General features: G+C 35.9%; 1 long non-coding RNA gene across 1 annotated transcript; it reads left to right on the forward strand.

The window, feature by feature from the left end:
- The first annotated feature begins 1416 nt into the window (after window positions 1-1416).
- LOC144256590 (uncharacterized) lies at window positions 1417-26477 on the forward strand. The gene is made up of 4 exons (XR_013344162.1): window positions 1417-1472; window positions 14292-14333; window positions 16477-16535; window positions 26451-26477. It is a non-coding gene; the product is annotated as an uncharacterized LOC144256590 (long non-coding RNA).
- Window positions 26478-27559: the final 1082 nt, after the last annotated feature.

Raw genomic sequence — 27559 nt, forward strand, 5'->3', positions numbered from 1 at the left:
TTTTTTTAGTTTTTTGTTTTGGCATCGGTCATTGCTTCTTGGAAGAGCACTGTAAAGACCAGAACAAACAGGGAAGAAAACTTTCAGACTACCCAAGAATATAATAATTGAATTCTCATACTACATCAGAAGAGAATTTTCTTTTCCCTTTTATCCTGCTTTTTACTTGAATTTAACAAAAACTGAACTGCCTGGTTTTTACACTCGAGGAAAAAAAAATGATTCTCAGCAGCATATTCCACTCTAAAAATAGTAAGAGGAATTATTCCTGATCTTTATCTGAAGCCAAATATGCAAAACAAATGATCTAAAGGAGTATATATATTAACAGAATCTATACCTGCTGTTCAATTGAGAACCATGTCCTTTAAGAGAACAGCACAATGACAGAAAATGGTACCCCATTATTATAAAGGACTTATTTTCTTTGTATCTTAAGTCACTGGAAAGAAGAACATGATCAGCTTCCCTTAATCACATCTAACACTCTTTTCTGTAAGAGATAAAGAAACCCAATAATAATACCAACCCATATCTAAAGCCAGCTAATATATCTTACAATCTTAGTTGTACATTTTTGATCAAATATAGTTTAGCATTTTCTTTCACTTCAGAGTTGCTTTTAACCAAAATAGAGTTTTAAGTCTTTAAAATTCCTATATAGCTCTGTAGGTTTAATATCCTGTATAGATTTAATAGATCATATAGAGTGGAGTAATATATTTTAAACTCTAAAGTTCAACACTGTATAGATTCAACATCATGATAGTCCTGGAACCATGCTTCTTCATTTCATTCTATCTTCCCAAATTATCCTTTTCCTGTATCTCTGCCTGGTGAAAACCTGCCTACTCAAAGTCCATCACACTCCCACATCTTTCTTTCAGCATTTTTTCATCCCCACATTACTTTGTTTTGTTGTTATTCTCTTTCAAGTAATACCACATTGTATCCTATGTTGCAGTTACTTGTGAACATGTCTGTCCCTGACCAGATTATAAGCTCCTTGAGAGCGAAAACTGTCTTTTGATCATCTTTCTATCTCCGGCAGTACCTAGCAGACAACCTTGCTTACAGTAGGTTCCTGGTGATTGGGGATTGAGATAAAATGAAGTAAGCATCTCTCTTACCATATAGTAAGTGAGAATGGTACCATCTACGTTTCTGAAATCCTGCTGATTAAAATTGTCCAATAATAACTAATGTTTAAGTCAACAAATTTCCATCATGAATAAGTGCTATATAGAGTGTTGCTATACCAAGGAATTGAACATTAATTTCTCCTTAATTTCACATATGCTTCCTCTGTTACTATAACCCTCCCCCAAATAGTGCTTCTCAATATAAATACATAAATTCCTTTTTCACTTCCAGCACTATATCAAGAACTGCCTCCAGAGATAAAGGAGCGCTCCCCTCCTTTAACCCCCAAGGAAAAAACCAAAACAGAAAAGCTTTCAGCTCCTCAAAAGGTAATTGTTTTAAGAATTCAAGTATTGTATATGTGTGTTAATTTTTTCACTCTCTCTGCATAAAATGTTTCTATATTTTCATGCTTATAATCCTTCATTGTTTACATTATTTCTTTTGATCTTGGCACCAACGTTATGAAATACATAAGGCAAATGTTGTTATAGCCATTTTCCAGATAAGGAAACTGAGGAGGCTCAGAGAAAATAAAGTAGACCCCCCCGCCCCAAGTCACAGTCTAAGTGATAGGACGAGACCCCAAAGTAGAACTTGTGACATTAAGTGTGATGCTATTTCCACTCTATATTTGTTTCTTCAACTTTGATAATTGATGCTACTGTCAGCTCCACCTGGGAGGTACACATTTATGCTAAAGGTCACTGGAGTCTACACGATAAATGTGTTCTGTCTTTCTGGAATATTTCTTTTACTTGCCAGTAATCTAAAACACTTTCAAGTTAAAATGAATGTGGATGTATTATCAGCCATAGAAATGTGGGTTATTTCTTTCTTGTTGTTGTTGTTTTGTTTTGTCTGTGCCATCAGATTCCTCAGAGACATCAGTCACTCTTCTTCAGATGTTAGTAATACTTCAGTGAAAGGTTTAACAAGCACTGTACCATTTTTATATATATATATATACACACACACACCATTTTATATATATTTTGTTTTATTAAGTGACAGTAGCTCTTGCCTAAGTGACAGTAGCTCTTGATTGAGTAGCCTCGCTGTTTCTTAACTCTGGTGAACTGACATCTACTTTTTTTTTTTTTAACAAATATTGGTTAAGAAACATATAATTACAATATCATGATAAAGCTCTTTTGAACCTGTCATGTACCATTCAGCCATTAAACCTGTATTTATTGAGTTCCTACTTCCAGGACAAATATTTTTAGTCCCCACCAAAACAGGAGTGAGTAGACAAGACACTTGCCCTTCAGGCAAGTGGGTGAGACATGAGTGAGGGAGAAATTCCAACAGACTGGGAACTGTAATGAGACTGTGTGCACAATGCGAGTTCCCTGAGAGTTCAAGTGCTTGACTTGAGGCTTTTAGGATGAAAAAATCTATTCTATGTAGATGAACTTAGAAAACACATTTGAGGGTAAAAAAAAAATTTTTTTGCACATACCTTACTTCAGTGATGATTTTTAATGATTAGGTTTGGGAACATCGAACATGGATCTAATGGAGAGAAAAGAGAAATGCAGGAACCAGGCTATTGAGAGCTTATTGCATTGTGCTAAAATGCTTTAATTTTATTCTCCAGACAAACGGAATTCCTTGAAAGAGATAACTCAGGGAGTGGTTTGTAAGGATTTGCATGTTAAAGAGATCATTTTAGGGCCTGTGCATGTAGCTCAATGGCAGAGTGCTTACCTGTGTGAGTCCCTGGGTTGGATCTGTGGCACTGAGGGCAGGGCGGGGGTGGGGTAGGAATTGTTCTAGTGACAGAATAGTATTTGGATAAGAGGTACCTAAAACCTAGTGCAAGGAAACTACGAATCCATAGAAATAAAATATGCAATGCTGAACTAGTGGGGATAGAGAAATAGGGAAATAAGGTATAATTGGCAGAATTTTATAGTTCAGTGAATATGATTAATGAAGGAATGTTGGATTTTTCTAAGAACCCTAGCTTATTATACAGCTGAATAGATGGTGGTACTGTAGGAATTATGAAGTGAACAAGGAAGATTTGGGGAGATAGAGACAAGGGATGGTGAGTAGTGGGAGATAAACTCGGTTTTAGACATCTCAATTTATTAGTGTCTATAGTGCTCCCTAATAGAAGTATTCATTAAAGGTCAGAAATGCAGGATTGAATTTTGAGAGAGGATTGAGATTCAAAATTAGATGAAGAGAAATTAGTGTATTCATTGTATTATATCAGTAGATAGAAGCTTGTAACAGAGACTGTAGCTCAGAAGAGCGTTGTCAAGTTCTGACAGACAGCCAAGGATAAAACCCAATTGAACACTAGTATTAAGGAAGTCCAAAAAAAAGGAAATATTAAGAAAAAAATATTTTAAAAAATAGTTAAAGAATGAAAAAAAAAGTGCCTTAGAAGCTAGGAGAGAAAAGTTCAAGGAGAATATAGTCATAAATAGCCAAGCAGGAAAGTTACCTAAGCATTTGGTAATCAAAAGGATCCTAGTAGCTTTGCACCAGTATCAGTGCAGTAATGAGGATTAAGGGTAGATTAAAAATTGAATGGTGCCTCAGCAAGGGAACTCATGAATGTCATTCTCAACATTTCACTTAAAAGAATAAAAAAGGATTGAAGAGTGGCTGGAGGAGTGACCTGGTGTCCAGGAGTGATTTTTTTTTTTTTAATATTGGAGAGACATAAAATTATATACTAAGGAGTCAAAGCCAATGGACAGGTTCAAGACCCATAAAACACATCAATGGTACAAGTGATCTTGGAGGAAGTGGGAATTTTTTTTTTGTTGTTGTTGTTTTGTTTTTTAATCAGAAAGAGATGTATAGATGAGCCTTGACTTAGAAGAGTGGTTCTCACATAATGGCGATTTTGCCTCCCAATAGACATTATTTGGCAATGTTTGATGACATTCTTTGTTATTTCACCTAGAAGGAGGGGGATATTACTGGCATCTAGTAGGTAGAGACCTCTCAGGGTCAAATCTAGACCCTACTAGTTTGATACCCCCAGCCATGGAGCTATCAGAGGAGCTACCGTAAATAATGTTGCTAAACCTTCTAGAGTGCAGAGGACAGCCCCCTTCAGCAAATAATTATCTGCCAAAAAAAAAAATGTCAGCAGTGCTGAGCTTAGAGCAATACCCTTCTAAGGCAAGTAAGTGTGGATGAGAATGAAAATAAGTTGATACAGTTGAAGTATAGAAAGAATATCTTTATGCTTTCCAAAACAGAAATCAAGGTCCACATCTAATGTGAGGAGCAAAAGAGTGAGATTAAAAAGACAATATTTGAATCCCTCCAAGAAAAGTAGGAGCAAGAGTTCATTTGGGAAATGTAAAAAGATTTCTCAGTAATTCTGGTAACTGCTGTTGGGATACCATGAAAATGTAGGTTCCACAAATCTCTGTAGTTGCATTTTTTTAAAATGTTTTCCTTTTTCCTAAGTTTTTTTGGTTGTATATGGACACAGTACCTTTATTTTTTTTATTCATTTTTGTGTGGTACTGAGGATCAAACCCAGTGTCTCATACATGTTAGGCAAGCTCTCTACCACTGCACTACACCCTATCCCCCCTAGTTGTATTTTTTTCTTCAGTGGTGCTCAGTATCTTGGGCATAGCAGTGGAAAAGGTAAATTCAGTTTGAAATGGATTTGAACTTGTATGTATGTTAGAGGAACAAGAGGGTAAGAGATGTGATAGCCTTGGTAAGAGCCATTGGAGTGATATGCCATGGAGGATCAGCCAGATTGAAGAAGATGGAGAATCAAGAGAAGACTGACACACTTAGAAAGCTAGGTTCCTTGCAAGTTTGCAATAAGCTGTCCATGCCCAGGTGGAGGCATAGAAGTGTACGGTAAGGGACTTAGCAAGCTGGAGCAACTATAGTGTTTAAGGCCAGAAACTCTCTTGCTTATTTAATATTTTATGTATCAAGTACTCCAGGTAATGACTGATAGAGTGTGCATAAGAACTGAAGTGAAATAACATTGAGCTGGTTCAGGAACTATGACCCAGAGTGTCAGACAGCTTGTTCTCTTCAACATTAAAATTCCAGGTGATAGCAAAAATTGGTTTATAGAGTAAACTGATGAAGCAGGAGCCAATGTCCTTAATTATTGTGGTAGAGCACAGGTCTCATCCTTGGCTCTTGTTGCAATCACCTAAGAAATTAAAAAACTGAATATTGGTGTCCATCACCACACCCTGCAGATTTGATTTAATTGATCTAGATTGGAACCAGAGTTTTTTAGGTGATTTTAATTTGCAGTTGACATTGAGAACCATAGTGTTAGAGAACCCATGAGATCCAAAGGTGGGTGGCCACCACAAAGATAAGTAGAGGGTGTTATAGCCAGGTGTCAAAACATCTAAGGAGAAGTGCTTTGGAAGTACAGTAGCCTAAAATCAACAGAAGAAGAGCTAAGAGGAAACCAGTATTAGCTCCTGGCTACCATGGTTCACAGTTAAATATGTGAGAAAACAGCCTATGCTACAAGGAACTGAAAGGAAAAATGGTTTCTGGGTAAAACAACAGTTTCAAGAAACAGCAAGAACATAAAGTAATGGTTACCTGCAATAGTTTGGGTACTACTACTAATACAGTGAAAGGAATTTGCAAAGCAAGAATTGGAATTCAACTATGTGCAAATGTTATATGTGTAACATTACCCATTGTTCACAATTTGGTACCAGATTTAAGAATTTAGGCAGATGCTTGTCTTATCAGGTTTTGTTAAGGTTATCAGGTTTTGTTAAGATTTGGCTTAACAAATCTTCAATAGTCCAATGGCTTAAACAACAAACATTTATTTCTTACAGTTCTGGAGAATGGGAAGTCCAAGATTATAGTGCTGGTAGATCCAGTGTCTGAAGAGGGCCACCTTTCTGGTTTTCAGCCCTGTTGCATCCTCACAGGGCAGAGGACAGAAGGAAGAATTCTCTGTGTCTCTTCTTATGAAAGTACTAATCTCATTCTTGAGGATTCCACCCTCATGACCTCATTACTTTCCAAAACTGTCACATGAGGGTTAGGATTTCAACATATGACTTCAGGGAGAAACAAGCACATAACTCATAATAATGCTAATTTGAATGTACTCCCTAAAAACATTTAATGCAGTAGAATCATTTATAACATTGGCATGGGGAATCATTAAGATAGCTAACAAGTTTGGTCTATATCAAAAACTATGAGCAATATTATGAAAATATGGCCTTTACTTGTAGTGACTTACTGATATCCCTGACTTTGCATCATGCTGACCAGTGAAATTGAGGCTAACTCCACCTCTAAGTGTATTCTTGTTCAGGACCCATGAATTAATTCTGCGTGAGCCAGAGGAAATTAAAGGGACTCTCAGTATCTTTTTGGCTACCTGTAAGGTTGGTATTGTCCTTCCTCTTCTATGTCTCCTAGGAGAAGAGATATGCAAGATTCTAGCACATTTACCAACAGAGCAGGTGTGTTCATTTCTCTGTGATCCCCAGTTTTCCTATGTTCCTGAGGATAGGGATTACTGATTCCAAGATTCCCAATTCTCACTGCTGAGCCACTGCTCTGATTAGATGGACTCACTACATAATGGTCTTAGTTTAGAGTGTAGTTGATTTGGGGGTTTTGTGTGGCTTTTTTCCCTTACAGACTAATCTCCAGGCTTCAGACACTCCTTTATATTCATCTTAGCAGATCAGTTCCTCAGATAGCTGTCTTGACCCATAACTGTCTGCTTCAGGCTAATCCCACTGATTCCCTACCCTAATTCTAATAGACTTCAAGGAACTTACAGTCATGCAAAATAAATCACTTTATAAAATAAAATAGGTAAGGCTGAGGGCATAGCTAACATGCAGGTGTTCCTGAATTCAATTCCCAGCATTGAGAAAATAATAGAAAATACATAGGTAGGTAATCCAGAAGTGTTCAGAGGATAACCCCTTTAGGCAAGGGAATAGTAAAACTCTCATGGAAGAAATGAAACTTGAATTTGAAGGCATTGAAGTTTAAGATACAAGGATTCTTTTAGTTGAAGAACATGATTTGATCTGCTTTAGCTGAATCCATGTTTTAGGATAAAATTCTACAGGGGACTGAAGGAGTTGTTCAGTGTAGAGCACTTACGTGGCATGTGCAAGGCCCTGGATATGATCCCTGGTCCTGCAGGGGAAAAACAAAAAGAGGGAGTGGGGATGAGAGAGTTCTTCCCTTATTTTTTTTCCTAGGATATAGTATATGTATATTACACAGTGTTTTACTTCTCTTATAGAAGAAAGAAATGACCTATGCTTATGTAAAAAGAAGTCCCTGAGACACATAATGTTGGCCCTATTAAAATATTATGAGTACACAGAGTTATGAAGCTAACAGCCAACCCTTGAGAAATATGAAACTGAGCTTCCTTAGCACCTGGCTAGTTGCATTTTAAGTTTATTTCCTTTATCAAAATATATATGGTTTGATTTTATCAAGATCCTGCCTTAGAAACCTACCACAAAATCCATCAGATGTTTAACTTCATGTTCAAGTCTTATTATCACGTATGAGATATATTTTTTAGAAAGAACTTGAAAAGTAGTTTCTGATAAATGATTAGGATTGTGTGGGATCTGAGTTCATAGAATTATAAAATTAATGTTAGGAAAGGACCTTAGAGATCATCCCTGATGGTTCTAATCAATTCCTTCATTTTACAAATTAAAATTGAGATCCAAAAAGTTAAGAGATTCATTCAAAATGACCTGCTAATTAGGATAATGGCCTTAATATTCTCAGGCCAGTTCCCTTTTTCCTCCACCCACCTAGTCAATGATGCACATCGTCTTTACCTGCACAGTTGGCCAGGTTTGTGTCACCGTGCTTTTTACATTCCTGTTTTATGTTTGTTTCATTGTGCCCTTTTTCATGTGTAAGTTCTAAATAGTGTATTCTGTATGCTTTTTATTTTTGTTTTTGAAACAGTCTTGATATATTGCCCAGGCTGGCTGCAAACTCCTGGGTTTGAGCAATCCTCCTGCTTTAGCCTCCTGAGTAGCTGAGACTAGTCTTATACCTGTGCCCAGTCCTATGCTCTATACTTTAAAGGAAAAAGAAAAATTCTTTTTAAATTTTTTTTCTTATTCAAATTGTACAATAAGAAGCAAAATTATACCTTTTAATGGCTTGGCAGCTGCCACCTCTTATAAATTTATCCCAGTGGAACGCACCTGCTCTGTTGGTAAATGTGCCAGGTACATTCCAGCATTTAATCTGGCTTATTGAAATGGTGGTGGGTGATGGCAACATTGGTTCCTGACACTTTCACTGCACAAGGAGAAAGCAAAGGTTGAGTTATTCCTGAGGGTAGGCTGGAGAGTCCCCAGACAAATCAATAACTACTTATACAACAGGGTCTTGCTAAGTTGCCGAGAATGGCCTTGAATTTGTGATCTTCCTGCCTCAGCCTCCAGAGTCCCTGGAATTAAAGGCCTGTACCACTACCCCTGACAATAGTGTTATATAGCACAACTTTAGGTACTCTGAAGACAGAGAAATACCCATAAACACTGAAGGTAATCTATTTATTGTCTACTATTTTTCTACTATATTTATTTATTTTTTTTTTTTTTGTGGTGGTGGTTTTAGGGAATAAACCCAGGGCCTTGCATATACTAAGCAAGTGCTCTATACTTAACTTATATTTAAAGAATTTTCCTTTATGTCTTTCTCATCCCATGAATTAAATTTTATACAAAATAATATGTAGGTGAAATTTATTTTCCTATTTAGTAAATTTTACTTTATCTTTATTTAGTTCTGATTTGAGTCCATAAAGTTTAACCTCTGTCACTTCTCATTCTCTTGTACAGATCTTCCATTAAAACTCAGAGAATAATACAAGTTCTTAATAAAGATTACATGATTTTTCTAATAATCAATGATAAGTATTTGTAAGGCATTTTTCACATTTCTCAGTGTTATGAGCAGAGGACATTTTGTGCTTTTATAAAAGCATTGGTAGACTTATCTGAGGGAAGTATCTTTGAATGCTGATTATATTTAAAGTACAAAATAAGTGATAATTCGCTGGATCAAGCATGCTACATTTAGCATGCCCTCTGACATGATTCTCTGTTGTTTGATAGAATAACATTGTATTTGCTTCTCATGATGTTTTCAAAGAATAACCTAAATGTCAGAGACATTTCTCTGAAAACGTGTTACAGATCTAAAATGTGAAAGATATGATTGGGAGAACTTTCCACCAATCATTCTGTCATAAATTGTCCTTTAGATAGTGGCTGAATTGATTATCAGTCACCCTGTCTTCTGACTTGACAAGCAGCATGACCTTTTTCTGGAAGTTCTCTGACAGCATAGCTCTGTTGTCCTCTTGCTTTGTCAACCACTCTACTTCAGGGTTTCTCAGCCTCAGCACTGTTGGCATTTGGGACTGGTAAGTCTTCGTTATTGGGAAAATGTTGTTCATTATAGGATGTTTAGCAGGCTCATTGGCCTGTACTCACAAGATGCCAGAAGCAACTCTTCCCAGTCATCACAATTAAAAATAAGTTCCAGACATTGCCAAATTTTCCCTAAGGGCCAAAACACCCCCCACTCCACAGTCAAGAACCATTGTTCTTTCTTTTTTAATAGAAACATATATATGATAGAATGAGTGTTTTTCCCTTAGATTACATTTTTTTCATTTTAAGACTTTGTTAATGAAATTTTGCTTTCATTATTTCATTACCTTGCAAGGATAGGAGCAGTGGTGTTGGAGTTATAGAGCACTGTGCTTAAAAACAGGTTGGGCTACAGGTTAGTGGTAGAGCACTTGCCTAGTGTCTATGAAGCCCTAGACAAGGATGGGGGTTGTCACATAAAGATGGATCTAGCTGTTTGAGACTCCAGGTGATGAGTAGCTATAAAATATCTCAATTAAATTTAAATATGTATTGACTACAGTTTATTTTATTTGCTTGAGAAATTAACTATGCTCATTTTTGCATGAACAATGGAAAATTAACCATGTGTCAATGTTCTGGTTGTTATTACTTAGTAGTCATAATGTGGTCATAATGATCACTATTTTGACATGATTCTCCTTTAGGTAACATAAAAAGGGAAGAACCTAGTATCTCCTTTGTTCAGACAAAGCATGCATTCAATAAGATCTTTTTCAACGTATTGGAAGAAATTTACTTTAATAACACTTCGACTTAAACTTTTTTGTACATGATAAGTCTTTTCTCTTCTTAAAACCTGTTACTGCTTCCCCATTGCTTATAGATGTATTTAAGCAGCATCTCTTGCATACCTGTCTTAACACAGAGGATTTCCTGCTGGTCCCACTGACCTGATTTGGGAAGAACTATTCTCTAGTGATGGAGATTAGTGGATAGTTCAGATCCAAAAGAGGAAATTAATAATCCAAATGATTGCTCAATTTGCAGGAATTGTAAGATATGGGATGGTGTTCTGGTGTTTCCTGACATCTTGGTGATCTACAAGATTTAATTCTTTCCAAACCAGCTCATTTAAGACCGCTGGGAAATAAGTGCATGGAAACAGCATTATTTAGCAGTTTGATGCCAGATGCATGAAGAGCACTTGGAATGTGTAACTTGTTTCACTAGCCCCTACCCTGAGAGCTTGTCCATTTTCTCACTTCTACTCTGGTGTTTAATCATTGCTTTAAAAAAAAAAATCACATTTGACTGTCTCTATGTTGGGTTTGTGATTAATTGCCTCAGTGAGGCCATGGTATTGGTCATCTTTTTTTTTTCTTTCCATTTGACTCATTACCCCAGTTCTCTGTGGCACCTAATTTCTCAAGCTCCTAACGTCTTACTCCAAGTTGACTTTGGCTCCTGCTTTCTTGAAGAGATGCCATCTAAAATGAACTCCCTCAAATTTTCAACCCACTTGCTCTGTATTTCTGTAATTTTACTCTCATTCTTCAGCTGTTTTGGGGTCTCAAAGAAGTTGACCTTTCTGTGGCAGACTTCTCCACTTGAGTTTTTAGTCATTTTTCCCCTCTTACATTCTTCCAGCCCTTACCCATGATTCCCCAACTTCTCTCCCCCACCTGCTTTGGCGTCTTTGTGGTTTACTCATTTAAAACATTGAATGCCTGTTCTTCTTCTAGGCATTATGTTAGAATGGAGCCTGGATGGTATAATGGTCAATAAATCAGAAGTGGTCCCTACATTATAGTCTAGTGGGTAAAAATGACGTTAGTGTTAGAGTCACAAAACTAAACATATAATCAATAAAAGGATAGTGGTAAGAAACTATGAAGCCATTTGTCGAGAAGTAGTTGAGTTGGTTTTTAAGAGGAGCCATACAGTTTTTAAGGGATACATTTGAGGCATTATAAGTAGCAGGGGAAGCCAGGCACAGTGGTGCATGTCTGTAATCCCAGCAGTTTGGGAGGCTGAAGCAGGAGGATTACAAGTTCAAAGTCAGCCTCAACAACTTAGCAAGGCCCTAAGCAATTTAGTAAGACCCTGTCTCTAAATAAAATATAAAAAAGGCTGGGGATATGGCTTAGTGGTTAAGTACCCATGAGTTCAATCTCCCACTAATGAAAGAAAGAAAGAAAGCACGTGCAAAAGCCTAACCTGGCTTAATGTTGCATCATGGTTGGAGTTTAGGATGCAAGGTTGAAAGGAGGAAGAGTTGAACCTGAAAAACATGGACAGAATCAGGAAGGTCCTTGTACGTCATATTAAAGAGCAGGATTTTTTTCTGAAGATATAAGGGAGCCATTTGAAGCATCCAAAAGCTTATTCTAGGTCTAAGGGTGTAGCTCGACAGTACAGCATATGTTTAGTGTTTGTGCTTAGCATTGGTTCAGCCCCTGGTACCAACAGTAACCAAATAAGCTCATCTAGAAACTCTGTAAAGATTAGTAAAAGCATTACTATAGGAAATAAGATGGGGGTGGGGGCTGTTGCAATAATCCAAGCCAGAAATAATGAGGAGCTAAAATTTGGTGACTAAATCCATGTGAAGAAAAAGAAGAATCAATAGGAGTTTAATTTGAACATCTAAGAATTTATAATACAGAAGGTGTGCAGTAGCCAGTTACAGATATCTTATAGGCATGAGACTTAGGAGAGATATGCTAGAAGCTCAGGTTTACAAGGTATTTTGATGAAATGGGTGGATAAGTGTGTTTACTGTTGTGCTGAAACTAGCTTAACTGAAAAGTGAAACAATTGCCCGGTCATTTGGAAGAAAACTCAAGATCCCAGTTCAGGTTTTTATCTGGAAATCATTTACATAAATGTGCTTATTACATAGGAATAGAGGAGTGTAGAGAAGGAAAAGGGCAAACATTATAAGTTAGGCCTAAAGGAACATGAATTTTTTACTTGGGGAGGATGTTGCTGTATGAAAGCTACTGCCCAGTGTAGCCCTGCTCTCTGCCCACAGCAATCTCTAGTCTCCCGTTGTCCAGTCTGTAACACATCTTTTACCTGCCTGCTGGAGTTACCTTCTTAGGACAGAAACCAAGTCATGTAATATATCAGCACAGAAATCAGCTTTAGTTGGTTCTGTATTTTTCGTGGAGTTCAGTTCTCTTTAAGTTTTTAATGTAGGTCCTACTGCTCAATGGTAGACGTTTTGACCTGTTTTCATTATCTTCCAAACCATCCTTCTGAGTATGTTTCCTTTAAAGACACATCCCTCAATCTTTTGCTCACTCTACTTTCTCAAACTGTTCCCATTTTCCAGTTATCAGAATGTAGCTTACCCCTTAAGATCCAGCTAGATGTGTCCTCTGAATCCTTCTCAAAAACCTCCATTCCTAAGTTGAGGCCTCTCTCCTTTTATTTCCATGCATTTCCCTCACCCTTGTTGGTTACCTACACAACTTTTCCCCATTCAGTCATGCACTTTCAGAGAACAGGGGCTCCTTCTCACTCAGGATTGCATCTCTAGGGTATCTAGCCCAGTGCTTTGCTCTTAGCGTGGGACCCATATGCATTTGGTTTTGGTTTTGACATAATAAGTATCCAAAACTATAAATCATGAATCAAAGTGGTCTTCACTCTATTACAGTATGATTCTAGAAACCACATCTCAATGCAGAGGATTTTTTTAAAGGAAGAATATTGTAATTGAAGGATTTAGCATCAAATAAATCAGATACGTGAATAGTAATAAATTCCAAAATCAAAAATCAACTCCAAACTAGATGAATGTATAGAATTGTGCTCCTTGAAACAGAGTTTTAGCAAGCTCTCTTTCAAGAGCTCACCTAGTCTAGTGGTTTTCAAACTGTTTTCTGTAGAGGGCTCTCAGGATAGGACTGGGGAGGCAGGTAGTGCCAGGCCATGTAAACCCTAGTTTCACCCAGAGTGATTCTGTTTTCACATGTTTATATATGAGACTTTCAATAATTTTGCTATTACATCAGTTTGAAAACACTAGTATAACCTTCATACAACTTCTGTATCCTTGGAACTCTGGGCCTCCATTTCCTCATCTGCAAAATAAGAGAATGGTGCTATGGTAGCTTGTGCTTTTATGCTGAGCCCCTTTATTCCTTTCCAAGAAAAAAAAAAGAAGAAAGACACAAGAAATATTACAAGGCTTATTCAGGCCTCACAGAGTTACTAACAGAACCAAGAGTAGAATTTAACTACCAACCTTAATTGACATTTTTCCTCTTGTATCAGTTTTTTAAAAATTCCTACAAAGTAGATATAAGCAAACTATAGATATTATCTGGAAAAGGTAGATGTGAGCAGGTATATAAACAGCATGTAAAAATGAGCTATACCATGTAATAAATTTGCCTTATTTAAAGCTGGTGTGCTAGCTACAACCTGTATTGATTAAACATTTACCTGATTTTATGTTCATTCTTCAGATTTATAGAAATATTTGGGTTAGTTGTTTGCATGGCCCATTTCTCTTTTACAAATCAATATATGAATTGTTTTCTTCTTGATAAATCTTCACATAATCAGTGGAAGCATTTAAAATCATTTCATTAATCATTCTTTCATGTTTAAATCTCATTGCATCTAAATTAAAAAGCATCCCTAAGAAGTTGTGAGGGTTTGGGAAGTAAGAGTCTCTAGATTCTGCTCCTTTCATTCATCTTCTTCGCTTTGCTCATCTTCCTCTCTTCATCCCCTCCTCTCCAAATCAAGGGTATCCATGAAGAGGAAACGAAGTCACAAAACAACTGAGAGGTGTGTGTGGAAAGGAGGGAAAGAAGGGCAGTCATGCTCCTTGGCCTTGTTGATGGTGGGGGGCGTTTATGGGCTGATCACATTCCAGCCTTGGGGGCTTTTTTGTTTAAAGATAAAATAAAACAAAACAGCTCACAGAGACACCTCCTTCTTCCCCCTCCTTCTGCCTCCATGAGTCACTACCCATATGGCGCTGCTGCTGAGACCAAGGAATGAGTGAGTAAAGGTGTTTAGAAGTGAAGTATTGGTCCTAATTAAATAAGTGTCCTTTGCAAATAAGTGTTAAAACTTTGAAATATGGATCCCTTACTAATTTATAGGATTTGAAGATAGGCTAAGCCACCTTTGCATCATAAAAAAGGAATTGGGTGTGCCAGTTATAGTAATGTAGTAATACAGTAGAAAAGATGGCAGGAACAACCTACTTAAACTTTCTGGGGCTATCACAGCATCTATAAATAAACTATAACAGGCAGGATTGGTAAGACCTGCCCTTGTCAACATGTTATAGCTTGACTTCACAGTGATACATAATGCAGTCTGACTTCTCTCCCCTAGACCTCTTGAATAGGTTCAAATTGGTGGTAATTTCTGAGCTTATGTCGAGTTTTTGTTTTTGTTTTTGTTTTTAATCTGGTAGTTTTACCAAGTTTCATATATATACACATCTATCTTTGGTAAGATGCTAGGCTTACCATGAGCAGAGAGATAGAAATGCTTATTTCATGTAAACAATAAAGCATCTTACCTTTAATTTGATTACAGTATTTGGAATTTATTTTATAAACCTATAAAGGAACCAGAGAAATCATGTTGATGATTAATGCTTTTTGAGTTAAGTTTTAATGGTTTTCTTTGCTTCATGCTCTATCAGGTGAGAGCAGACAGACCATTCTGCAAATTGTGTTACTCCTTGAATTTGAAATTTTTCTTTTTGTATGTACTTCTTTCCAAAATACATTTCCACTGAGTCTAATCAACTTCACTAGTAGAGAAAAATCAACGAGTCATTGGTTCTTTTGTTGTTGGGGTCACTTACTACAATACCCACCTTTAACCTCTAAGTCTTCTCCTTCTTCATTTCTTTATTAAATGCTTGACTTAAAGTTATATGGCTAACAATAATAATCACATAATTATGGTACAGAAAAGCATAACATCCTCTTGAAATCTTTATGATAAGCAAAATAATACTTGTTTAAAAATACTCAGTGCCAAATCTTGCAGAAATCTGATTTCAAAAAGAGGAAATCTAAAAGGCAAAATGAGTTTCCGTAGAGATAACACTGGGAAAGCATTAGTTTCATCAAGACTGAAAGAGAAGGTTTTAAATCTTTTCTTTCATTTTATTTCACTTTGTTTTGGTTTTCTGAATTTTTTAATTTAAATAATTATCTAGGTATCTCCTAGATATGTAATTCAAAATTTTAATAACAATTTATATTTTCTTTGGGAATATTAAATGGATCCTTTCCATAACATCTAATTATCTTTTTCAAAAAAATTTTTTGCAATCTTTTTTTTTGCATTGATTTATAAAGTATTGTTTGTCATTCAAACACCATTTCCCACAATACACTTTCATTTGGAGCTCATATTTATTCTAGAAGAAGCATCCAACACTCAATAATATAATTTGGTACCACTGAAAATGCTTATTTGTTTTTCTCACAAAGTTGTCATTAATAAAATGATACACTGAACAAACTTTTTGAAAGATTTAAAGAGCTTCCAAATTCAAAATCTTGCATACAGTTCAGTAAGAATCACTATATAAATATGGAAACTACTGAAGATTACAAAGGAAAGACGCAATGTAGAAAGATAAGTGTATCACTTTTGTAATATACCATGCGTAGTATTAGGAGATGAATTTAGGCTGATAAACAAGCCACATTTTTTGCCACACATCTGAAAGCTGGTTTTGTTTATAAAGAGGGATTACACTATCTGGAGAACTGCTTCCTTGATTTTCCATAAGAGTGAATATTTTTCTTGATAGACATTACATTCTGACATAGACATTCTTATTCAGAACGGGTATGTTCTCTCCTCATTCAGGAAGTTGGTGGGTTTTCAGCATGTGAATATTGACTGGGTTTCCTTCTCTCATTTTTGACTTACTGCTTTTCTTCTTCCACAGCAGTCAGTCAGTAAGGACAAGTCCCAGGATTTCAGACTTGGCTCACAATCAGTGACACAGTAAGCAACTTTTCCTTCTAAATAATGTGCAGTAATAAATAGTTAAGGTTTGTGTTTGTTTTTTGTTATTGTTTTTAGGATAATTTCTCCATTTCCTTTTTTCCTAGCATATGATCATACTACAAGTTAAAGTTCAGATAATTGATTTTTAAATGAATTTAACTAGTTTACACTAAAGAGAATGTTTTAATGATTGGACCTTGAGAATGTGTATTATTTCAAGGCCATAATAATTGACATTAAATAATATCACACTAAACTTTCAAGGACATTTTGTTATTTACTTTTGTTTAAGTAACATTGAAATAACTTCAGCTGAAAACAAGTGATGTGGTAAAATGAAATTTCTATATTGAGGCATTAAAGAAAAATGCTAGTACTCAAATCATCCATCATTGTATATGTTCTCTAACTGCTTAACATATTTGAGTAATTTATTTTAAGGTATTTATCTTAAAAGATCTTAAAAAGATCTGTCGGAAGGCTTTATATATATATATTTTTTTTGAAACTTACCATGTAACAATGTATAAAAAAGAAAACCCGTCTAAAAAAATGTTTACATCAAAACCTCCCCAACATATTTCTCAATTTTTATCATTTCAGATTACCTTTTGGACCTAATATTAAGCCCAGACTTCACATTCATACTATATTATTAGCGAAATAAAACAGGAGCATAACAACTCTGACGTACCCTCCCACCCCACCCCACTCCTTGACACATGGGTCCATGCTTACTCACATGTGCACACACAATCTCTGCTGAATTTCCTGCAGAAAAACATTAGTTCAAATTAACCCTGCTATATGCTTTGAGACTTTGAAGAATAATTTGTCTCAACTTCAAAGATTCTGATTCAGATTACAGTAATTTACAAAATCATCAAAGCCATGCAGTTTTTCACAAGACAGTATTTCATTCTACAGATGCAAGATGTGAAATTTTTTTTAAGAGAGAAAGAGAGAATTTTTTAATATTTATTTTTTAGCTTTCGGTAGACACAACATCTTTATTTTTATGTGGTGCTGAGAATCGAACCCAGCGCCCTGCCCATGCCAGGCGAGTGTGTTACTGCTTGAGCAACATCCCCAGCCCCAAGATGTGAAATTTTTAAATGGATTTTAAAAGAATCACAAAATTATAACCTAGATTATACCTTAGAAATTCTTTCTATAACCCCTCTGTCTTTATAGTAGATAAAACTGGTTTTATAGTGGAGTAAACTTGTGCACATTTCAAAGCGCACACTTAGTCAGACCCTGGATCAAGATCTAAATCTCCTGATTCCCAGACTACTTGGGTTTTTTTGTTTGTCTCTTCTTTAACTGGACTCAGTATCCACAAGTTACTTAGTAAGGTATCATTTTTTAGGGGTTTTGTGGGGGTTTGTTGTTGAGAGATAAGATCTATTGATAATTATTTATTTAGGCCTGTGTAGCTTCAGAGTACATTCACCCACATTTTCATATTTGATCCTCACAACATCCCTGGGAAAGAGGCCAAACCATATTTGGCCCCCATTGTACCAATAGAGAAACAAGATCTGAAAGGCTACAGTGAGGGTTCTTGTTTGTGGTATGTGGCAGATCCAGTACCAGAACACAGGTCCTCTTAATTCCAGTCTGCTCTTCTTTCTATGCTCTCCCTCCACCTGTCCCACAATACAAACACATACCCAGGTCTTTCAGGTTTTTGTTTTGATCTGCCAAGTATGTTTTCAGTTCCAAGCTCTGAAAATTTAAATTTTACATAATACTAGATAGTAAAATCTCTGACCCTAAGAAGTTTATACCCAATGACAAATTACACTTATATAAAGTAAACTGATAGAAGAAGGACTGACTGTTTCAGTAACCAAATCAATGACCATATTAGTACATTAGAGGAACAATATTCTGTCTTTGAACATGTCTTATAACATTTTTTAGAACTTGGGCTGGGGATGTAGTTCACTTTTTTTTTATAGTAGTTCACTTTTTATTAAATATATAAGTGAAACAATGTCTTTTACACATACAACTCTGACCACTCTGAGTAGCTATTCTCAGGTGATACACAGATCCACACCATGCCCTCCAAATTAAAGCTCAGAGACATCTTAGTTTTTAAAGGCTATCAGGATAGCTTAGCTTCTCTCTTTTTTAAAATGTATTTTTTTTTAGTTGTAGATGGACACAATACCTTTATTTTTAGCTTAGCTTTTCTTTTTGCATAGAACTCATTAAGAACTTTTCGAAATTTTTTAGTTTCATAAGAAGGTCAAATATGTCCTTTAGATAAACAAGTCTTTGGGCCTTCTCCATACTTATAATTTCTTAGAAGTAAGACTGAATTAAGATAGATTTCTCATGAGTTGAAAACTGTAGTCAAGTTGATGATAGAAAACTATAACCCAGAATGTATAGAGAAGTCATTTCTTTAATGTACCTAAAATGAGTCCATTGTACCCAAGTAAATGGACAAGGGCTAAATTTTTGTTTCTTATCTTGCTTATTCTTTGGGTGGGGGAGGAGGATGGCAGTCAATTCCATGTACATATTTATCTGCATTTTAACAAAGCCACACTTTATTTTTAGATATCAAGAAGAAACTTTTATAGGTTAATTTTCTTGAAAGTCTTTAATTTCCACCATTTATACCACATGCAGGTTCTTCATTTATTAACTGGTACCCAAGTTGGAGTTTGTAATGAAACTTCTATAAATAGTTATAATCCTTATTAAGTAATACTGTATTCTCTAGCTGTTCACATATTGTATATTGAGTTTTGTTGGGTTTTGGTTTTCTGGTTTTTAACATTAGAAGACTTTATGCCATTAAAAGCTTTGGTCAGAGAGATTAATTCAGATAGTCAATCATTATTAAAGTCCTTTATTTTTAAACACTCAAATGCCAACTGAATGAATGAAATATAGCACAGCCATTAGTGCCAAGTATTCTATCACCCCTCCACTGCATATATTTGTCCATCTTTATAATATTCCTCCTCTACTAGGCTAATTTCTTTTTTTCTTCATAAGTATGCCACTTGCAACTTTTCTAAGTTGTTTATTATTCAATTTTCAGCCTTTATCCTGCTCACTGCCCTCTATTTCTGAAATCAAAACCATCCATTGTAACATGTGACATCACAGTATACTCAGCACTGAGCTTGGTACATTGAGAGATATAAAAAAGTATTCACACGTTAGATGAGGAAATAGAAATAAGCATTTTGAAGGAAACAAACTATACAGTTGGGTGCAAAATGGTGTGAAATGTGTTGTAATTACAGGAAGAGAGAAGTCAAGTAGCTTGGGAAGGCCTCTGTGGGGAGTAAGGCTTAAATTGAGCTTTGACTTAATAGGGCTTTTGCATGTGATACAAGAAGGAAGCAGGTATTTCAGACTGAAGAAGCAAATCACAGTAAAGATAGGGGAAGCTAGCAAGGGAAGAGTGGAAGGAGAATCGCTAATTGGTGGTTTGGGATTAGGGATTTGCAATAGAAGAAAAATCAAGCTAAAGAGTATGGCTCTCAAAGAATGCAGTATGAGGGAGTTTGGAGAACCACAGATGATTGGAAGGTGGGACTAGGAGATATATCTTACTGTGTTTGCCCAGCATTTTACATGAGCCTGAGCAAACATCAGGAATTTGGTCTTGTTCCAGCCCTTTTTTTTTTTAATTTTTTGTTGTTGTTGTAGAAGGACACAATACATTTATTTTGTTTATTTTTATGTGGTACTGAGGATCAAACCCAGTGCCTCACACATGCTAGGCAAGCGCTCAACCACTGAGCTACAACCCCAGCCCTTGTTCTAGACTTTGATGCTACTGCTATAAAGAGGAACAATCAGGAGCATCATTTCCAGGTAAATGGCAGTGGTTCATGTGTGAGCATCAGTGCAGTGGAGGAAATGTGGATCATCTGTTTTCTGCACTAGGCATCTGTTCTCTGCACTAGGTATTTGCTAGACACTGAAATCCATTAATAAATGATATACAGTATGCATCTTGGAGGAGTGCTCAATGTGGCAAGGAAGACAGACTATGTGTAGTCATTTGCTAAGTAGAGATTTGCTGAGCACTACCATATCTCAATATTCTAGGCACTAGGGACACAACAGTGAACACAAAAATCCTGGCCACAAAGAGCTAACATTTTATTTATTTATATGTAAAATAAGTTAAATGTCTATGTCAGATATGAGCTATGCTATGGAGAAACATAAATCATAGGTACAGAGAGGAAAATTGAAGCCTACAGTTTTAAATAGGAGTGACAGAGAAGGTCTCACTAAGAAAAGTTGAAGGAAAAAGGGAAATGAATGATGGGAACATGTGGAGAGCAAGTGTAAAAAGCCCTGAGGCAGGAATATACCTCGTATCATAAAGGAACAGAAAGGAAATTGCTGGAGTTTCTGGAGTAAAGTAAACAATTGGGAAAGAGTTCCTGAGATCAGGAAAGGTAGCAAGACTTTTACACTAAATGAAATAGGATGCCATTAAAAGAGGGAGTGGCTTAGAATTTAACAGGATCATTCTGACATTTTAGGCAAATATAGGTATTAATGGACAAGTATGGAACCAGAGAGACCAGTTAAGATAATATTGAAGTTGATGCTGCCTTGAAAAAGAGGGGTAACAATGAAGTTAGTAAGAAGAGATCAGGGGCTGGGGATGTGGCTCAAGCGGTAGCACGCTCTCCTGGCATGCATGCAACCCAGGTTCGATCCTCAGCACCACATTACAAACAAAGATGTTGTGTCCGCCAAAAACTAAAAAAATAAATAAATATTAAAATTTAAAAAAAAAAGAGATCAGTTTTTTTGTACACATACATATTTCTAATACTTTGAATAAAAATAATAATAGATATTCAATAAATGCATGTATTTAAAGTACAGTTTAAGTTTTGACATAGATACACACCCATAAACTATTACCACAATTAACTCTCAAGAATTCTCATATTCTTTTTATAATTTCTCCCTTCTACTTCTTCCCTTCCCTAACTTTCATCTCATTGCAATCACTAATCATTTCTTTCTCACTTTCTAGAGTTTTAAATACCACAGTTTGTTTTTCTCATTTGCCTATTCAATGGTCTTTGGAGTGTTTCCAGCTTGAGGTCATTACATACAAAGCTGATATTCACATTCTTGTTTTAAGTCTTTTTGTGAATACATGCTTTCAGTTTTGTTGGGTAAAATATGTAGGAATGGAACAGCTGGATCATATAATTGTTTTATGCTTAAATTTTTAATAAACTACTATATTGTTTTCCAAATATGTTTTTTAAATGATTATACTATTTTACAGTTCTACCAGTATGTATGAGAGTTCTACTTCCTCACCAATACTTGGTATAGCCAGTCTTTGTAATTTTACCCATTCTAATTTATAGATGTATCTCATTGTGGTTTGAATTTGCATATCCCTAACAACTAATGATGTTGCACATTGTTTTATGCACTTATCTTCCATATATATAGATGTGTTTGTGTGTGTGTGTGTGTGTGTGTGTGTATATATATATATATATATATATATATATATATATATATATCTTTGACCAAATGTCTGTTCACATCTTTTGCCCAAAAATTAGTGATATTAAAACAACTTGTCTTTTCTTTTTCTTGCTGATTGTACTGATTAAATTCTAGTATGAAGTTGACTAGAAATGATAAGAGTACACATTCTTGTCTTGTTCCTGATCTTATGGAAATTGAGTAGGAAAAGCATTCAGTCTCATCATTAAAGGATAATGTTGTCATGTCTTTTATAAATACCTTTTATCAAGTGGTTTATTTATTAGTTTGTTGGCAGTCTTTAGCAGGAACAGATGTTATATTTTTGTCAAATGCTTATTCTACATCTGTTAAGTATAGTCTGCCCACTGTACCCATTTTTGTATCTGCTGATTCCACATTTGTTGGATTCAGTCATCCACAGATCAAAAATATTTGAGCGAAAAAATTACATCTGTACTGGAAATGTATAGACTATTTTCTTCTCATTATTCCCTATACAACATAGTATAAGGACTGCATAGCATTTATATTGTAATAGTTGCTATAAATAATCTAGAGATGGTTTAAAGTGGGATGTGCATAGGTTATATGGAAATGTCATCATTTTATATAAGGGACTTTAGCATTTGCAGATCCCATTTGAGATTTGGACAGCTATAATCATGATTTTTTTTAATTTGTTAATATAGTAAAATACATTAATTTTTCCAAACACTGATAACCAATCTTCCATTTGTGGGACAAATTCTACTCAATAGTGGTATGTTATCCTTTTTATAAATTGTTGGATTGATTTGCTAAAATTTTATTTAGAATTACATGCATTTTGTTCATGAGAAATGGGGATCTGCAGTTTTCTTGTAATGTCTTAGTCTACTTTTGGTAACAGGATAATACTGGCCTCCTGGAATGAATTGGAAAGAATTCCCAGTTTTTCAGTTTTATGGAAGAATTTGTGTAGATTTAGTATTACTTCTTCTTTACTAATATTTTCTATATAATATGACATTTTTCTCATACTTTCATTTCATTCTTTAGAAATGATTTGCTTTAGTTCTTTGAAAATTTTAGGTTTTACTCCTGTATGGCCAATGTCTGGGCTTTCTCAGGGAGAGTTTCTGTTCATTGCTAGTGGGGATAGGCACTTTTCCTTGAGTGCATGTGTTTGTTAGTACTCTGCTGAGTACATGAGGAGGAACCTTTGCAGATCTTCAGGTTCTCTCACCATGAAGTTCTCTCTCTCTCTCTCCTTTTCTGTCATTCTGTGAACTCTAGCCAACTTGAACTCCCCAGAGTCTCACCTATCATTCAGGGAGTCTCCTTCCTAGGGCATTACCTGGAAATTCTCAAGACACCAAGCTATATGCTTTTCATGTTCATTTTCCTTCTCTTGAGGATCATTGTCCTTAATTGCTTGTGAGTCAATGTCTTGAAAATTACTGTTTCTTATATTTTGATTAGTTTTTAATGTTGTTGTTTTAGGTGAAAGATGAATCTGGTCCCTGTTCCTCCATTTGGGCTTTCAGCAAAAGGCCAGATGTTGTATGTTTTTTTCAAGGCAGCTGTTTAATTGATTGGAGGAGATGAAAGGAGAATAGGGTTACTACCATCTGATTTTCTTCTGTGGTTAGGTAAAATGAAAAATGGATGGCAGCTTTTTAAGCCTCTATGACCATATAGAGATGGGGTGAACAAGAAAAGAACAACGTAGAAATCAGAAAGATAGCAAGAACTAAGACACAAAAATGTAGAAGTTCACAGCACACCCTCAGGCCAGCAAATGTATGCACCTAGAACATATATAGACCAGAAACAGGGCTGTGAGCCAGATATAGTCCTGATATCTTTAGTTGAGTCCTTGTGTGTTTGTGTGTGTGTGTAACTTTATCATTCTTCCAAATATAGAAAGTTTTTACCTGTAAGAAATGCAGATTTATGACTTCCTTTGAAAATAATTCAAAATTCTAGACCACAATTCCACATTTCCTCATGACATCCATCAGCTGAAGCTGAAATAGTGGACTTTCCCCTTTAGATGGGTCATCCACTCTCCAGTTTGCCATAGTCCACTGTATTGTTATTGCTATTAGTATTGTCCTTGGCTTGCTTCCCTTTTCACCTTATCATCCTGGCTTCCACAGACACTGGAGCTTTTACTTCAGAACATCATTTCCTTGGAGATAAAGCTGAAAGTGTGAACTTCATTTGGTTTTATTCTTGTAATTTCTAACCTTTCTATTCTCACTCATCTTGACTTCATTTTAATTACTTCATTTAAATACTACTAGTGCTGCCATAACAGAATACCGCAAACTTGCAGGTGGCTTAAACAACAGAAATTTGTATGCACATAGTTATGAAGGCTAGATCAAGGTATCAACAGGATTGGTTTCTAGTCTCCTCTTCCTGGCTTATAGATGGCCACCTTTGCACTGCATCTTTAGTGACCTCTTCCCTACTTCAGAGAATATGTGTCTCTTCCCCTCCTTCTAAATTTATCAAGAATACATACAAGTAACAATAAATGTTGGTAAGGATGAGGGGATAAATATACACTTACAAATTGCTGATGGGACTGCAAATGGTGTAACCACTCTAGAAGCAGTATGGAGAGTCCTCAAAAAACTTGGAATGGAACCAGCATTTGACCCAGTTAGCCCACTCCTCAGTATGAGGAGTAAGAATAGCATACTACAGTGGCGCATCCACATCAATGTTTATAGCAGCTCATTTCACAATAGCTAAGCCATGGAACCAACCTAGGTGTTCTATGATAGAAGAATGACTTTATGACATGTGCCAACAAATGGATGGATTTGGAGACTTATCATGCTAAGTTTAGTAAGCCAGTCCCAAAACCCAAAGGTGAAATGTTTTCTCTGATAGGTGGAAGCTAACCCACAATAAAGGGTGGTGGGTGAAGGGAAGAATAGAAGTGCAATAGATTAATAGACATTGGGGAATGGAAGAAAGGAAGAGAGGGGATAAACAAAGGAAAGACAGTGGAATGAATCTGACATACTTTTCCCATGTACATATATGAAAACAACACAGTGAATCCCACCATGATGTACATCCATAAGAATAGAACTCTAACTAGAATAATATATATTCCATGTTTGTATAATTATATCAAAATAAATTCTGCTGTCTTATATAACTAAAAAGAACCAATAAGAAAAAGAAAAACAATGTGCTTAAAAATCTAAATTAATTAAATTTTCAAAAGTACCCATTCAGATCTGCTGGCATAAGGTGAGACGACAGATATATTCAATAATATTTCATGCTATTTATAAAAATAAAGGTGTATCATTTTGATTGTACTCTGTAGTATTCCAGTAACACAGTTCTATTCCTACTTATGTAAAATCTGTTGATAGGATATGATGGCAAACCCTAACAAATATAGTTATAGAAAAAAAACTCATTTTCCAAATGTTTTGTTTGACAGATCCCCATTGTGTCTTATTTGAGAAAGGTCCAACAATGAGAAGGCATTTTTTTATTTAGTGTCAATATTTGCAGAAATCATTTAGGCATCTCATTTTTCATTGCTATGCATGTTGTAAATGATGTAGATTAAACTTTAAACATGGTTTTAGATAATTGTTTTGTGAAAAAATTTTAAAAAATAAAGACCGGTTATATTGGGTTAGGACCCCACCCTCATGACCTTATTCAACCTTAATTACCTCCCTAAGAGACCCTGTTTTCAATTACAGTCACAAGAGGGGTTAGGGCTTTAACATGAATTTTGAAGAAATACAGTTTTGTCCATAAGATCCCTCCCTGTTCAGTCCTACAATTACCAGATTTTTAAATTCTTGCATCTTCTTTAAGCTCTACCTGGATGTTTCCCATAATTCCTGGACATTCTAAAGAAAATATGTGGTCTTCTTTTTTCAGTTTCTCTTATTTCATTGTTTTTATGTTCTTTTTCCTAACATAAATTGCACCGCTACATATTCCCACATAGCTACAGTTACGTGGTTTTATAACTTTGTGACTATTACCATTGGGTTATTTGAAAGGCTCCATTGCCATTCCACAGGTCAGGATGTTACTGCTTACATATGCACAAACTTCCTTCTCTTCTTTCTTCCATCTAAGTTGATAAAACTTTTTGAGTTTCCCAGACATCTAATGTTTTTTCAGAGAAGAGATGAAATTTGTTTTATTCTTATCCCTCATGGAGGTTAAGAAAAGAGGTAATTCTTTCTCTCTGTCTTCCATAGATAATTTCTCTTACAGTTCTACCAAACAGTTTTCTCACTCAGATCCTCCCATTTGTCCCCCTTTTTATTCCCACTGTCACTTCACCAGATCAAAACCTTCTCTGAACTATGACAACACTTTTCTTACTGCTCCTTGTCCCCTCTTTCATTCCTGTAGTTCTGAAATGGGCAAAGAACAGAGCCGTGTGGACCGAGGACACAAAACGGACTTGCAGGTGAAGAAGAATGAGCAAACAAGCCGAAAAGTCACCCTAATAGAGGTAAGAAAACCAGGAGAAGATTGTGTTGTACAGTAAATAGGGAAAGACTTAGGAAGGATATGGTCAACAATGATAAATGCCAGGAAGAGGAGAGGTGACATAAGGACTAACAAATGCCCTTTGGAATTCATAGCGCACAGTCCATTTGTGGCCTTGGAGAAGATAGTTGCGAATTTTGGTTTAGTTTTTTATTTGTTTGTTACTGGGGATTCAACCAAAGGGCACTTAGCCACTGTGTCATGTCCCCAGCCCTTTTTATTTATTTATTTATTTTTTTGAGACAGGGTCTTGCTAAGTTGCTTAAGGCCTCGCTTACTTACTGAGGTTGTCCTTGAACTTTGGATCTTTCTGAGTCACTGGGATTACAGGCATGTGCTACCACACCCAGCTGGAGAAGATAGTTTTGATAGAGGGTCCTGGAAGCATAAATCAGGTATCCTTAGCCTCAAAGGAAAAGACTGTCAGAATAGACTTACTTTCCAAAACTCCAGACAAAGGAAAGATTGAACTAAATAGTAGGAAGCACTGAGTATAGAGAAGATCCTTATAAAGAGGAGAATGATAAGAACATTCACAAACTCAGAGAACAGTACCGCCTGAGGAGGAGCCCTTCAAGGTTTGGGAGCCTGGGCATAAACTCTGGATCTTAAGGAATTACAGAATTGCTTTTGCCTCTGAGATGGGAGAGTGGAGAAATGTGTTTGAATGTGTACTGGTAGGGAATACTTGGGAATAGTCCTATCAGAAGGCTTTATTTTCTCTTTAGGAAGAAGAGAAATTAGTCTTCCTGGGCTCAGTGGCCCATGCCTATAATCCCAGCAATTCAGAAGGTTAAAGCAGGAGAAGCACAATTTTGAGTCCAACCTGGGCAATTTAGCCTGGCCCTAAGCAATTTAGTGAGGCCACCTTAAAATAAAAAATGAAGAGGGCTTGGGATGTAGCTCAGTGGTAAAGTGCTCCAGTTTCAATCCCCTCTAATAACAACAACAACAACAAAAATCGGTCT

The sequence above is a fragment of the Urocitellus parryii genome, chromosome 8, assembly GCF_045843805.1.
Source record: "Urocitellus parryii isolate mUroPar1 chromosome 8, mUroPar1.hap1, whole genome shotgun sequence".
Lineage (NCBI taxonomy): Eukaryota > Metazoa > Chordata > Mammalia > Rodentia > Sciuridae > Urocitellus > Urocitellus parryii.